Source organism: Lissotriton helveticus, chromosome 2_2, assembly GCF_964261635.1.
Source record: "Lissotriton helveticus chromosome 2_2, aLisHel1.1, whole genome shotgun sequence".
NCBI lineage: Eukaryota > Metazoa > Chordata > Amphibia > Caudata > Salamandridae > Lissotriton > Lissotriton helveticus.
The window spans coordinates 35,063,172-35,077,301 of record NC_136060.1 but is presented as its reverse complement, the minus strand read 5'-3'; the positions used below and the strand labels follow the sequence as shown (position 1 = coordinate 35,077,301).

The window sequence follows — 14,130 nt, the reverse complement described above, 5'->3', positions numbered from 1 at the left end:
GTAAACATTTAAATAAATAAAACTAATTTCGTTGCGCGCCCTGCATCGCATTTGGTGTCTGAGGACTTGTGAACTCCGTCATCCACAACAAATCGAGCGTGTCTTTGCTTGCTAGGTAAATCGAGGTCTCCCAGGAATTTCCTGAAGATGTCCAGTATCTGGAGCACATACGGCCTGAGCCACGGAGGTCTGTGAAGCACATCATATCCAATTCTCCTGCTCCTTGTCCCTACATGAACCCCCTCAGCTGCGCATCCACCTGGACCCAGTCCGCCAAGGGTTCAATAACCATGGCGGAGAGTAGTGAGGAAAGGGGGCACCCCTGACATGTCCCTCGCTCAACCAGAAAGTGAGCAGACGTGGCTCCACCCACCCGACCCTCAGCATACACCACTGTGTAATGGAGCTTGGCACAGTTGATAAATTGTGGCCCAAAATTCATTTTGGCCAGGAGAGGGAACAAAAACTGCCAGCCCAATGAGTCAAAGGCCTTGCGAAAGTCCACTTGCAGCAACACATTCTCCTTGTGGTAGTGCTTGGACTGTGCAGTAGCATTGCAAACTCGTTGTATGTTGTCTCAGCATCCCTTGTTCATAAGGACCAGATCCTTGAGAGACTTCACTCCTGAGACGGTTGAGGACATTTGGGATATGGTTCAAATATTTAGCAAGAAAGCTCATGTTCCAGCCATGATGATTCTTTGTCTGCTTGCTTTCTGCATCCTACTTGTCAAGTATGAACACTGGAATGTTTAGGGCTCTCAAGTGATGCCTTCAACTAAGTGGTTCCAGCTATGGGGAAGTATGTCGGACAGCATCACAGTCTGTCAGGACACTGCAGCAGACCTGAGCTGGTGGTCAGTAGAGGAGCTCCTTTTACAAAGGATGTCCTTTTACCCTCCTTCGGCAGTGACCCCTGTAGTGATGGACTCATTCTCCGCAGGGTGAGATGTGTATCTGAAGTGAATGGAGATTAGAGGCCATGCATCTCAAAAAAAGCATCTTCTACACGACAACCTTCCTCAACTGTGGGTTACTTACATAGCTCTGAAAGTCTTTCTCCCACCTCTTTGCGGTCGGTCTATCCAGATCTTGATGGGCAATATTACTGAGATGTAGCATGTCAACAAGCTGGGAGGATTAGGGTCTCACCTTCTCTGTAGAGAAGAACTGGGGCTCTGTGCTTAGACTAGGAAGCATGGACTCTGGCTGGCCGCCAGCCATCTGGCTGACTCTCTGACCACCAGGGCCAACAGTGTGGGGCTACATTGTTGTAATTTTGATTGGAAAAGCTCATGAGAGGCATCCTTTCTTGCTGATGCACTTTCCATTGACCCTGGAGTCACTTGCTTGATGGGTGAGGAGAGATTTGCACATTAGAGGATGATGGTATGCCAAATGGAAAGAATGCAGATCATTTTATGTAGATGAGATCTTTCTATATGTGGTGGATACAGAAACCTTTATAGACAGGATATTAAATATGTTAAGAATATTTGCACAATATGTTGATTTTAGCAAAACAGGAAAACGACAGGGTGGTACTACTCTCCTCTACCCTCTAAGGTTATGACAGAGGGTTGCAAGTATCTGTGAGTGTTTGTGACCAGAGACAAGGGGGGAGTCTTCTTTGATTTAATGTATAAGGAGTGCTGGCAGACTTCCAAGAGACGTGAAACATTGGAGATTCATGCCTCTCTCCTTTTAACGGAGGGCAGTACTCTATAAAATGATTATCATACCAAAATAGTTGTAGATATTACAAAACACGCCATACTGTGTAAAGGAAGGATTTTTCTAGAAAAATAATGCAACATTGACAACATTATTATGGGACAAGGACACCCAGAGATTGGCAGAGCAAGCACTGTCCTGAGGATTACATGATGAGGGCATTGTGTCTCCACATCTGCTTAAATATTATTGGGCATGTGCAGTAGTCTCAAGGCGAAAATCAATTTGTCCTATTGTACTAATATTATAATTTAATTAACAATGGTGGATAATTGGATTATTCCATTTATTTCTACATTTAATTTTTCCCCTCATGTTCCACTAATATATCTGAAAAATCAATGGTTTACGTATATAGCTCAAAGACCACAGAATAAATTCAGAGATTCTTATTTTACAAAATAAAGCAAACAATTTTCTGTGTATACAAAGTCCTTGTGTGTGTTCATGTGACCGGTCTCCTTATTTTGAGCATGACTGAAAAGTGTAAGCCAATATATCTCTCCCCATGTTGAGTCCATTTATGTAGAGAAAATAAGAAGAACCATCACCAGTCCAACTGATGTTTTATCAAGGGGCTGTGGGTTAGCTTGTAAAATGATGAGTTTGGACACCGGAAGTGGAGAAATGTGAGTCCCTCTCTGTAAGTGCAAATTCAATACATTAATAGGAAACCCTCTTATATGTGGTGCATGTTTTTTCTTAAAAAATTATACCAGTAAACCATTTGAGTGCAAAGTGGGGTTCACGTACCATGCTGATCAATAATAAAGTAAAAGACACACAATTGATTGACGGAATGCAGAACAAATCAAACCATTCACCCCCAGTCAATAGATCGGGGTTAAATCCATCATTCTTTTACTCACCATGCCACCCCAGTTTAGACCTGGCCATATGCAAATCAGTCTTGTCCCTGTGCCTCATGGGAACAGTCCAGCCCGAAATGCCAAGCCAGGTCTTCCCTGGTCTGGAAACAAGCATCCTAGGACCGGTTTCGGGGTTTCACCCCTCATCTACCAGTGGCACAGTGAGCCCGGGACCCACGCCGGGCATACCCGGCGCACTTAGGGCGAGAAAGCAAAAGACATGTGCTACATGCCACTGGAGTCAAGCTATCCTGGCTAATGTCTTGAACACACCACAACTACAGTTTCGTAGACTGTCCAACACCACTTTGATCTAATCCTTATCACCATCCCGCCTTCCCTACCCCCCTCCTCGGCCACACACAACATAACTCTGCCTTGTGAGGACCGCCCGCACTAGGCCCAGGTGAATTCCTCTCCCTTCCTGTACAGCAGTGATCATGGCAAAGATATCCTTGAATATTGTATCTTGAAATGTGAAAGGCCAAATAATTATGTAAAAAAAAAAAGAAAAGAATGGAATACCTAACTTCTAAACATGTAGGCATTGTTCTCCTACAGCAGACGTACGGCGCCAGAATCGAAATGGAAAAAAGCAAGAGGGATTTGGTAGAGAGAGCTCAAAGAAATGCAGAGTAGCAATCTTGATCAGGAAATACATTCTGTGTAAAGGGCACACACATGGGCAGATGAAGAGGGGAGATATGTATTTGCCAAGCTGACAGTGGATACCAGAGTATTAAGTGTAGTATTAAGTGTACAGTATTAAGTGTAGGGTATTAAGTGTAGGGTCCATGTACACTCCACATGGAGTCAAGATACCCTTTCTCCTTTGCTTAAACACAACCATCGTCAAATTCAGCACCACATATACAATTCTACGCTGTGGACACTTGGAGTGTGCCGGGCTGTGTGTACAGGGAACTCTCCTGCTTTCTGCCTACTCCTCGCGGAACCCGCTCCGCGGGTCCCGCTTTGCCGGGATTGGCTGCTGTCACTCGAGGATTACTGCTTGTCATCTGTGAGGTGGGAGCTGCAGGGCTTCGAGCAGAGCGCGGGTCTGGGACTACCTTCCCCAGAAGCGCCCGCCGCCCAGATTTACAGCACCTGGGCTGCTCTCCCTGCTGGCCCCTCCCCATCTGTTTGAAAAGCCCTTGCCTTCGGCTCACCTGTGGGACGCTACGCTGTGGACACTTGGAGTGTGCCGGGCTGTGTGTACAGGGAACTCTCCTGCTTTCTGCCTACTCCTCGCGGAACCCGCTCCGCGGGTCCCGCTTCGTCGGGATTGGCTGCTGTCACTCGAGGATTACTGCTTGTCATCTGTGAGGTGGGAGCTGCAGGGCTGCGAGCAGAGCGCGGGTCTGGGACTACCTTCCCCAGAAGCGCCCGCCGCCCAGATTTACCGCACCTGGGCTGCTCTCCCTGCTGGCCCCTCCCCTTTACCACGGACCTATAAACTGAACTGACCAGTCCCGCTGCGCGGGAGCGACCGGGAGAAGCCCGGGACAAGGGCGGGACCGTCTTTGGCCGTCAGGGGCCGACTGAGGCCGGGTCGGGCCCCCCCTCTGTCATCTTGCAATTGTGGTATTAGGGTTACTCTTGTAATGATTGTAGGTATTACCAACTGTATAACATAGTACAAATACTGTATACTAAGATTGCTAAATATGACAACATCTATAGCCGGCACCCCCGGTACCTCTTATCCGGTCGAGGTCGGGGCAGCCACCCTGGGCCCTTTGGATAAATATTTTTGTCGAGTTTCCAATGACATCGACAAGGAAATTGCCCTGGCGGAGAGACGCGCTGAGCGTAGGCTGTCCATTGAACTTCTTAAAATACCCATGGATAAAAGACAACCACAGATATTTCCGGCATTGGTTCCTCCCCGGTCATCTGTAAATCTGCCAATGGCTGACGAAACGCCCTACCCTTTTCCCCCAACTGCAGTCTTGCTCCCTGACCCGCTTGAGATTACTAATCTCTGCTCTTCCCCTGCGAGTGCACTTCCCTCACTTACGATCCAATAAAACATCTAGATCCGACTCGATATTGCGTGTCAGATCAAGTGGTAGGAGTAAAATCATCATCTGAGAGGAAGAGGTGTCCTCCTCCTAGAAAGTGCTATCAGCCTAAACCTTCAAAAAAATCAAAGAAAGTGGCGGCATGCACCCTGCAGGAACGTAATGGAGGTGGTCCCAGTGGGAACATAACATATAAGGAGGGGGCCGCTCCTGAGGTGGTTAGTCCTCCCTCGATTAATTCCCACCCACCAGTTATGGGATTGCTAGAGCTCCCACCCGCAACATTGGTTCTGCCTCTTGTGGAGGGTACTGCCCCAGTTGATCCTAGTCCCAGAACCCAAATAGGACATGGTGAGTTCACACTTATTACCCCTACTTTGTTACTCGAGTTGGAGAAGCTGATGAGGTCTTTACTGACTCCGCTCGAGGATCAAGTAAAAAAATTAACAGATAGGCTAGACCATTTTGAGCAGGTAACCCTGGATAATTTTTACTCTACGAAAGCATTGATCAAGTCCCATAAAAAGACAGGGGAGTCCACTAATCATCATCAATATGGTGGGCAAGCGAAAGATGCTTCGGTTGTTGTATCCCCCACATTGGCGGACAGTACTCCAACAAGGCCACAGGTAAAAGGAAATATGAAAAAAGCTAATGCAGAGACAATTAACAAACCTAGTAGCAAGATTGCTATAGAGGGAAATCCTCCTGCTTTGGATGCCACGGGTTCAAAAGACCCCTCTAGCATAGTGAATCCCCGACCCAATAACTCTCAAGTCTCATCTAATAACCCAAGATCTTGTCATACTACTGCAGCCAGCAGTAGTAGAAACATCTTGGAGAATAAAAAACCTCAAACACCATCATCACACAATATCCCCCACCCTCCCACCTCCCCCTTTAGATCTGCCAATAGCATGCCCAAACAACCATTAGCGAAGGGGCCACGTAGGACACCACACATGAATCTTACCCCTGACTCTTTTCCCTATGTAGCTGTCCTCATAAATGTCCCATCATTGCCAGCCGAACAAAGGGAAACGTTTCAAATGCTAAAAAACAAGGTTATGCATTGGCTAAGGGTCAATAGACCATTACCAGGGGGAGTGGATGGTTTGATCATTGGAGTACGAAGGGCTGAGTGGATCGGTTGTACTTCTAAGAAAGTGGGGGGTGATTGTATAGTTATTAATTTCCAAGATCCTAGGGTGGTAAATTTGATAACGAAACAGGATGGGGGTTCTGGTTTTGGGGGAATTGGTATTGTAGATTTAACCTTTTTTTATCCAAGACCACCAGGTGTTGAATCTATTATGACAATGTATCCAAAACCCTCAACTAGTGTCCCCCACCTGGGGTTTGTTCCCCCTGCTGTACCACTTCAACTGAGTTGCCATCATGGTGGTACAAAAATAATTGTTTCGGACTCTTGAGGAACATGGGGAGGGAGTATTGACAAATGTTTGACAACTGTGCAAATGTAGAAGCTGGTAACAACAATGAAACCAAAGGTGGTGGTTCCAATAAAACTGTTACAGACTCAAATGTGGAACCAAATAGCATGAACATCTATTCTGGGTTAGTGGCTCTGGAGCATATAAGTGGGGAATGTAATGAAACATCAGGGAGTGAGGAGCAAAACACTTTAAATACCCATGACGATCTACCGGTTGAGATTAATAAACTAGAACCCGTAGGACTAGTGTCCGTGGATGGCACAAGTGTAGGGAAGTTTCTCTCATGGAATATTGCTGGGCTGGCCGGTAAAGTGATGTCTCAGGATTGGATTGATTTTATTGATGGTTATGAAGTTTGTTTATTCCAGGAGACATGGGCATGTGACCCTATCTTCCACCATGGCTATTTGAATTTTTCAATCCCGGCAAGTAAAGGTGCAAGGGGTCGTCCGAAGGGTGGCCTCACTATTTGGGTGAAACAATGCTCACATATCAAAGTAAAAATGGTCAATTTGGGCTGTAAGGATATCCTAATGTTAAGATTAACCCCAGAAAAAGGGGGGGTGTTTAGATATCTATAACATATATACTAGGGGTACTAACATAGGAAGCTCTCCCACTCTAGAAGCCCTGTCCACCTTCCTAGACTCACAGTCTCTGGGGAATAAGATTATATTAGCGGGAGACCTGAATAGGACTTACGAGCCACTTGATACTACGAATGATCCCGTGGGGCAGGATGAGGACTCACATTGGGGCGTCCCGAGCTTGACCCTGGCCCCCGTCAAACGATGGACGAAAGACATTCTGCTAATGAACGCCATTTGCTTGGCACACGGGTTGAGAGCTCTCAATGGAAGAACGAAAGGCGATAGGGAGGGTGCGTGCACTTTTGATAATGGCCTAAACCATAGTAGGATAGACTATGTCATCTGCAGCCTTAGTCTATGGCAGTGGGTTGGGGACATGAAAGTCGAGGGTAGATTGGAAAGCGACCACAATCCCCTCTGCGTGACCCATAATTGGTGGTCTGTTGAGTCTGGCAGTCAGCAGGGGAATGAAGAAATAATGCCCACAATGACGAATGACATGCGTAGACTCCACTGGCCAAGTGTCATGGCGAATGCGGATTCTATGGATTATATAAACTCTGAGCTGGATGTTGCAATTGCTGCAATGGAATCCGTAAAATCCGTTAACCCAGGGTCCAGGGAAATTACGGACATACACAATGAATTTTTTGCCCATATAAGACCTCATTTTTTGAGAGCCCGCAAGCCCAATAGGAAAAATCCTCCCAGACTAGCCAAGTGGTTTAACCAGCAGTGTAGGACAGCAAGGCTAGCCCTGGGCAACGCTATCAGGAATAGGGACAGGGAAGCCATAAGTAAGGCTAGGAAGCATTATAAGGCCAGCATACTGCTTGCGAAAAAACGATGGGATGAAGAGTACTGGGTAGAACTGAAGGAAGCATCGGGGGCCAAGGACTCCAGGTTATTTTGGAGGCTACTAAAGTGGGGAAGAGGTGGGAATCCAGACAAACCAGACAATAATGTCGCAGAGGGCGCCTGGGTAGAATATTTCAAACCCCAATATGCAGAGTCCATGGAGGATGGGTCTGCAAGAATTATTCCAGCAGTATTCGCAAGGGGTGATGTATTCTCCCTTAAGGAATCAGAAGTTGCAATATGTGCTGCCCAAGGGGGTAGGGCCCCGGGTCTTGATGGGATTCCATCTGATGTCTTTAAAAATGACATGGTTCGGTGGGTTAGTTATGTTTCCCTCTTGGGAAACTCCATCGCCAAAGGAGCTGAAGTCCCTGAAGCATGGAAGGGGGCGATCATTGTACCTATATATAAAAAAGGGGACAGGTCCATCCCGGCCAATTACAGGCCAATAAGCTTGATTGCCACCATTCAAAAGGTGGTAGGAAGAATGGTGGTAAACAGGCTGATGGATTGGGTTGAGGAGAATAGTGCATTGTCCCCTTACCAGGCAGGTTTCAGACGGGCTACAAGTACGATAGACCAGGTGTTTCGGTTTGCTTTACTTCAATGGGGAACGGTGGTGCTAGGCGAGGGCAGCCTGTACGTCGCTTTTGTCGACTTGCGGGCTGCCTTCGACCTGGTCCCAAGGGGAAAGCTCTGGGAAGTCCTGTGTGAAGTTGGCCTCCCGGCTGAGTTGCTCACTCTGATCATGAGGCTCCATGAGGCCAATTTTGCCAGGGTCCAGTGGGGCACACGTGGAGAATCTTCCACCGATTTCCCAGTCGAACGTGGTGTTCGACAGGGATGCGCGATGGCACCCTTGCTCTTTTCGCTATTTATTAATGGAATTGTGGCTCGGATGTTGGATGTCCCTGTGGATGCACCCTTGTTGGCGGGCCTCAGGATTCCGATCCTGATGTTCGCCGACGACACATTGATTTTGTCCAAGACACCTGGAGGCCTGCAGCGCGCCCTCCACATCTTTGACCGCTTTTGCGGAGAACGTGGCTTGGAAGTGAACGTTGGTAAAACCAAGCTGATGGTCTTTTCGCATAAGCGTAGAGCCAGCCCAAAAATAATCCTGAACAATAGTGTGCTGGAGGTAGTTAGCGTATTTACCTACCTTGGGGTCCAGATCTCTAATGACTCAAAGTCGTCCCAACATTTAGACAAGGCGACCCTTAAACATCAACAGATCGCGGGAGCATTAAGGGCGGAACATAAAAAATCTAAAACAAAACCTATTAAACCAGTCTTGGCTGTTTATGATGCTAAGGCCATAGGGTCTGCCCTATATGGGGCGGAACTATAGGGCTATAATAATGTTTCTTCCTTGCAGCTATCAGAGAATAGGTTTATTCGGGGCATAACGGGTCTCCCCCAGAGCGCCCCATTAATCCCGCTTGGTCTTGACTTAGGGAGAAGATCGGTCAGTGACCGAGTAAGACTGCGTCCTATCCTTTATTGGTGTCGCCTTTGGACCACTCCAGAGATACGGCATTATGCTGAGGGATTCCTAGCAGTAATAAAAATGGATGTTTTCCATAAAATAGCTTGGCTTAAACACCTTAGGGCTGCTTTAGGTGAACTTGGCCTTTCTAATCTCTGGAACAACCCCTCGGAGGAAGTCTTCCCCATCAAAAATACCATCAAAAGATTATATTGGGGTAGGATTGACAATAGACTCTGGACCAGAACGAGAGCCGATACGATGGGGGGGGGGCGTTTTCTGGAATTTAAACAGTGTCCACTGTTAGAACTTTATTGGGACACAATTACCGTCCCAGGAGACAGTAAACTAATGTTCCAGTTGAGATCTGGTTCCCTCCCTTTGAGGTCTTTGACGGGTAGGTGGAGGAGTGCGACCACTTCGAGCTGCCTGGTGTGTGGAGCAGCCAAGGAAACCATAGGTCATTTTTTATTTCTCTGTAAGGCATATATAATCCCCCGAAGAGTATGGCTGGTACCAATCTGTAGGAATTTAGGGACATCCAGTGGCGTTGAGGCGCTAAGAGTGATCTGCACGTCTGCTGATCTGCCAATTGTTCTCGGAACAGCAAAATACTTGGGGTGGGCATGGTCAATTAGGCGGAAGGGTATTTCTCTTAATGAAAAATGATTTTTCTGTGTGTACATGTGCATTTAATTGCTTTTATTCTTTAGTGTCAAAGCTGTCACAACGGTTTTTAACTATTGATGTATAATAATGATCAATTTTAAGTGTTGTATATTCTTTTTTTTTTTTAATGTATGTTGTGCTTTTATGAGTATTTGCTCGAATAAAGCTTTGAAACCGTAACCGACAATTCTTGTGGGAGAATAGAGCTTGGCTGTAGATGCAGTACTGAACTGAACAGGACCCTTAAATACTGCTACCAACAAAGACAAGGCACTCATGAGAGACACGATGGAGGACCTTGGCCTCATAGACATATAGCATCTTCGGCACCCTTTAGAAAAAGAGTACTGTTTCTTCTCAGCTGCACACAGCTATTACTCAAGGCTGAACGTCTTCCTAATATTGTAATCAACCACCCCGTTAATTCTGGACACTACCATTTTAAAAGAGTACATTTTCAGAGTGTGCACCTGTTTAATTGACCATAGCCTAGATCTCCATGTACCAGTGAGAAAACTGTGGCACTTTAACATATCAGGTAACAGAGCCTTATTTCGATCTTGGCGGATGGACTACTCCATCACAAACGTGATGGATATCCTGTCCGCCGTGTTACAATCTCCATAGGATATAATGGGATGATAATACAGCGGATAGGATATCCGTTTTGTTTGTGACCAAGTATTCCCCTCCACCAAGAAATCAGGCCCAGAATGCCATCCAAAAAATACACATAAGATCACACTTAACTGAATGCTTAAAAGACAATAAACGGTTGGTGACCTCACCCGAGGTACAGTGGGCGTCAGCCAAAGCCGCTACCAGAGGACAAATTATGCGAGACTCCACATTAGATAATAAGAGACAATCGGAACAACAGGTTATCCTACAAAGTGACATTAAATCCCTAACTTGAGAGTACACCCGCACCTCAACAGCAATAACCCCTCACAAATTGGAAAAATGCAAAAATGGACTTGAACGACCTCTTTGCTACCACAATTAAATACATTTTGATACAGACTTAAAGCCTATCACTATGAACAGAGCGAATAAGCAGGTAACGTTATGCCATTAACATTTGGTTAAAGGAAGGCATATATCTTGCGTATAACAAGACCCTGGATGACGACTGATACCCAGGGGGATTCTGTAGATGGACAAAATTATATATGGTATATATACTTTATGATGCCTTTAAGTTGGCAGAGCAGTCTGGCACACTGTCCCCCCTTTCCAACAGAGCTTTGGTCACAGTTATACTAAAACCCAGAAAAGACTTATTGAACAGTGTGGTAGTTACCGCCCAATATCTCTACTTAAGCCTAATATGGGCGTTAAAATTCTGGGCGGGATACTATCCTCCAGCCTCAAAAAAGTAATTCTAACACTAATTCACCCTGTGCACACTTTGTGCCCGGAAGAAACTCGCTCAACAATTTGAGGACTGATTCACCTACTTTGGCTTTCCAAGGACTAAGATGATACCCTTGCCTTGCCCCTAGCCACAGAGAAGGCGTTTGATCGGATTGAATGAGAATATAAATTCAGCACATTCTGCAGACTGGGACTAGGTTCTTGGGCCAAAGCCAGATGGCTTTATGATTCCCCCACTGCCCAAGTAAACTGTGAAGGCTTTCTCCTGAATCACTCTCCCATTTATAGAGGTATGAGACAGTTGTGTTCCCTTTTGACAATGTAATTCCTTCTGGCCCTGGAACCACCGGCGGTTATCTGCTGATTCACTGCTATATTAGGGACCACTACCCCATTAGGTCCCTCAAAAATATATTTAAATGCAGATGCTATATTACACTGACTAACTTGAGTCGTTCCCACCTAGCCCTCTTATTCATCATTACAGATTTTTTGCAGCTCTCAGGCTATATAGTCAACCAGGACAAACGCGAGGCACTACCCTAATCCCATGGTACAATAAAGTCAGTCATCACAGATTATACATTTTAATGGAAACCAGGGCAACTTAAATATCTAGGGAATCTACATTAATAGGGGACTGGCGTGCATAATATTGGACAACTTGGACCCACTGATAACTCAAATACATGCAGACTGCGCAAAATGGGCTCACCTAACTTGTCACTGTAGGGCCAAATACAGGCTGTAAAGAACCTTTGTTTACATACGTACTGGTTATGTTATCACTATTAATTAACCTTACTTTATCAATATCTATAGATTAGGACATCAAGGACTTTGTATGAGGCAACATGAAATAACAACTTTAGACTGATAGCCCACAGGAGACAGGGGAGCCCTGGCCTCCCGAGTGTTGAACATTACTGTACGCCCCTACACCTGTCAAGGATGGCATCCATATGGCCGAAACCAGCCGACTCCCTAAGCACTGTGGGTCCTGATTCAATGGAAATACTTGAGTCAGGCTTATGGTTACTATCCAGATACAAAGTCCCCTCTTCACTGACATCGAACCTCATGGTGCAAGCCATAGTACAGAAATGGATGCAGGCACACTCTACTACAGACCAATGCCATATTATATACTTGAGCACGTCTTTGGGACAATGCTGGTATATGCACTGAGGGCAGACCAATACAGTGAAAAGAGTGGCAGGTGATGAGTCGTCTTACTTCAGACCAGATAGTGCACCAAGGGTAGTTGAACTCCTTTGAGACACTACCGGAAGAATTCTGTTTATCTCCAAACCAGAAATGGATATAAATCTGACTGGAACACAAAAGAAGGCCAGGAAAATTGTATAGACCGCCAAGCTCGAAAAAATTATACCAAACCACTAGAGGCACTTAAGGCTCGAACATCAAGTGGTACCATTTATGTATTTATTTATGCGATTTTATATAGCGCGAACTTTACCCGAAGGTGTCAGAGCGCTTTACATAAGGACCAGTTGAAAAACATAAGGACTTAGGATTACATGCGTTACATGAAGGATACAAACAGAAAAAATTGCAAATGTACAAGATGTAAAGTCACACAAGGAGATACAATGGATATACTCTAAGAGTCACATAGGAATGGTATATTGTACAAAGGTCTACTGCATATACTAGTGATTAGAGTTATCTCTATTTACATAGGGAAGGGATATGACTGGATATACTCTAAGAGTCACATAGGAATGGTAGAGAGTACAAAGGTCAACCGCATATACTCGTGATTAGAGTTATCTCTATCTACATAGGGAAGGGATACACATGGATATACTCTAAGAGTCACATAGGAATGGTAGAGAGCACAATGGTCTACTCCATATACTAGTGATTAGAGTTATCTCTATATACATAGGGAAGGGATACAAATGGATATACTCTAAGAGTCACATAGGAATGGTGGAGAGCACAGCGGTCTACTACATATACTAGTGATTAGAGTTATCTCTATATACATAGGGAAGGGATATGACTGGATATACTCTAAGAGTCACATAGGAATGGTAGAGAGCACAATGGTCTACTGCATATACTAGTGATTAGAGTTATCTCTATATACATAGGGAAGGGATACAAATGGATATACTCTAAGAGTCACAAAGGAATGGTGGAGAGCACAGCGGTCCACTACATATACTAGTGATTAGAGTTATCTCTATATACATAGGGAAGGGATATGACTGGATATACTCTAAGAGTCAAATAGGAATGGTAGATGGTACAAAGGTCTACTTAATATACTAGTGATTAGAGTTATCTCTATATACAGAAAAGCAGAGTTCCATAAGTGGGGTCGGAGGGGGGATGCAGTCACAGCACAAAGGGAGGGTGGGAGGTTGCACACAATAAAACATTACAAAACAGGGGATAGGGAAATGAGAAAACTCGAGGATGGCACAGGGTGAGGTAACGAAAAGCAGTGGGATGGTTTCAAGAGAGGCTGAAAGTAAGAGACAAGAACAATTTAAGGGGCAGGGGAAGGAAGAGGGGGGACAGAGAGAAAGGGAAAGGAAGGCAGAAAAAGGACAGGAAAGCAAGAGCGAGACAAAACAAGCAAGACAGCGAGGGGTGGTTCGGAGGTACAGGAGTGACAACAGACAGTTCGCTGGGACAGAGGAAGAGGCCAGAGATCGCCAAAATGGCGGATCAGGAGAGGGGCGGCAGAAGAAGAGAGACATAAAAAGAAAATGGCGGGAGCACCAAGGTCCAAGTCCGACATTCAAGGTGGAGGGTCACCACAACCAGCAAGTCCGGAGGGAGAAAGACAGTCGGCCCAAGTCCACAGCCGCCCCATCCATGAGCAGCGGGGGCAGAGGTGTTAAATCCAGAGACCAGGGGTCAGGGAACAAAGGCAGCTGTCCGCAGAACGGGAGGCGGCAAAGTCTAAAAATAATGTCAAAAGGAAAGCAGGAAGGAGCGTCTCACCAGGACGAATTGCAGAAATATAGGCTCAAGAGTGGTTGCGGAGAGCCGTACAGACTCTAAACCTCACCTGTGACCCAAAAGG

The 14,130-nt window shown here is 45.7% G+C and overlaps 1 protein-coding gene across 2 annotated transcripts in view; it reads left to right on the top strand.

Annotated features, from left to right (window-relative positions):
- Positions 1-14,130, top strand: part of LRP2BP (LRP2 binding protein) — a 339,402-nt gene that overhangs the window by 183,721 nt on the left and 141,551 nt on the right. The gene's annotated exons all lie outside the window — the stretch shown is intronic.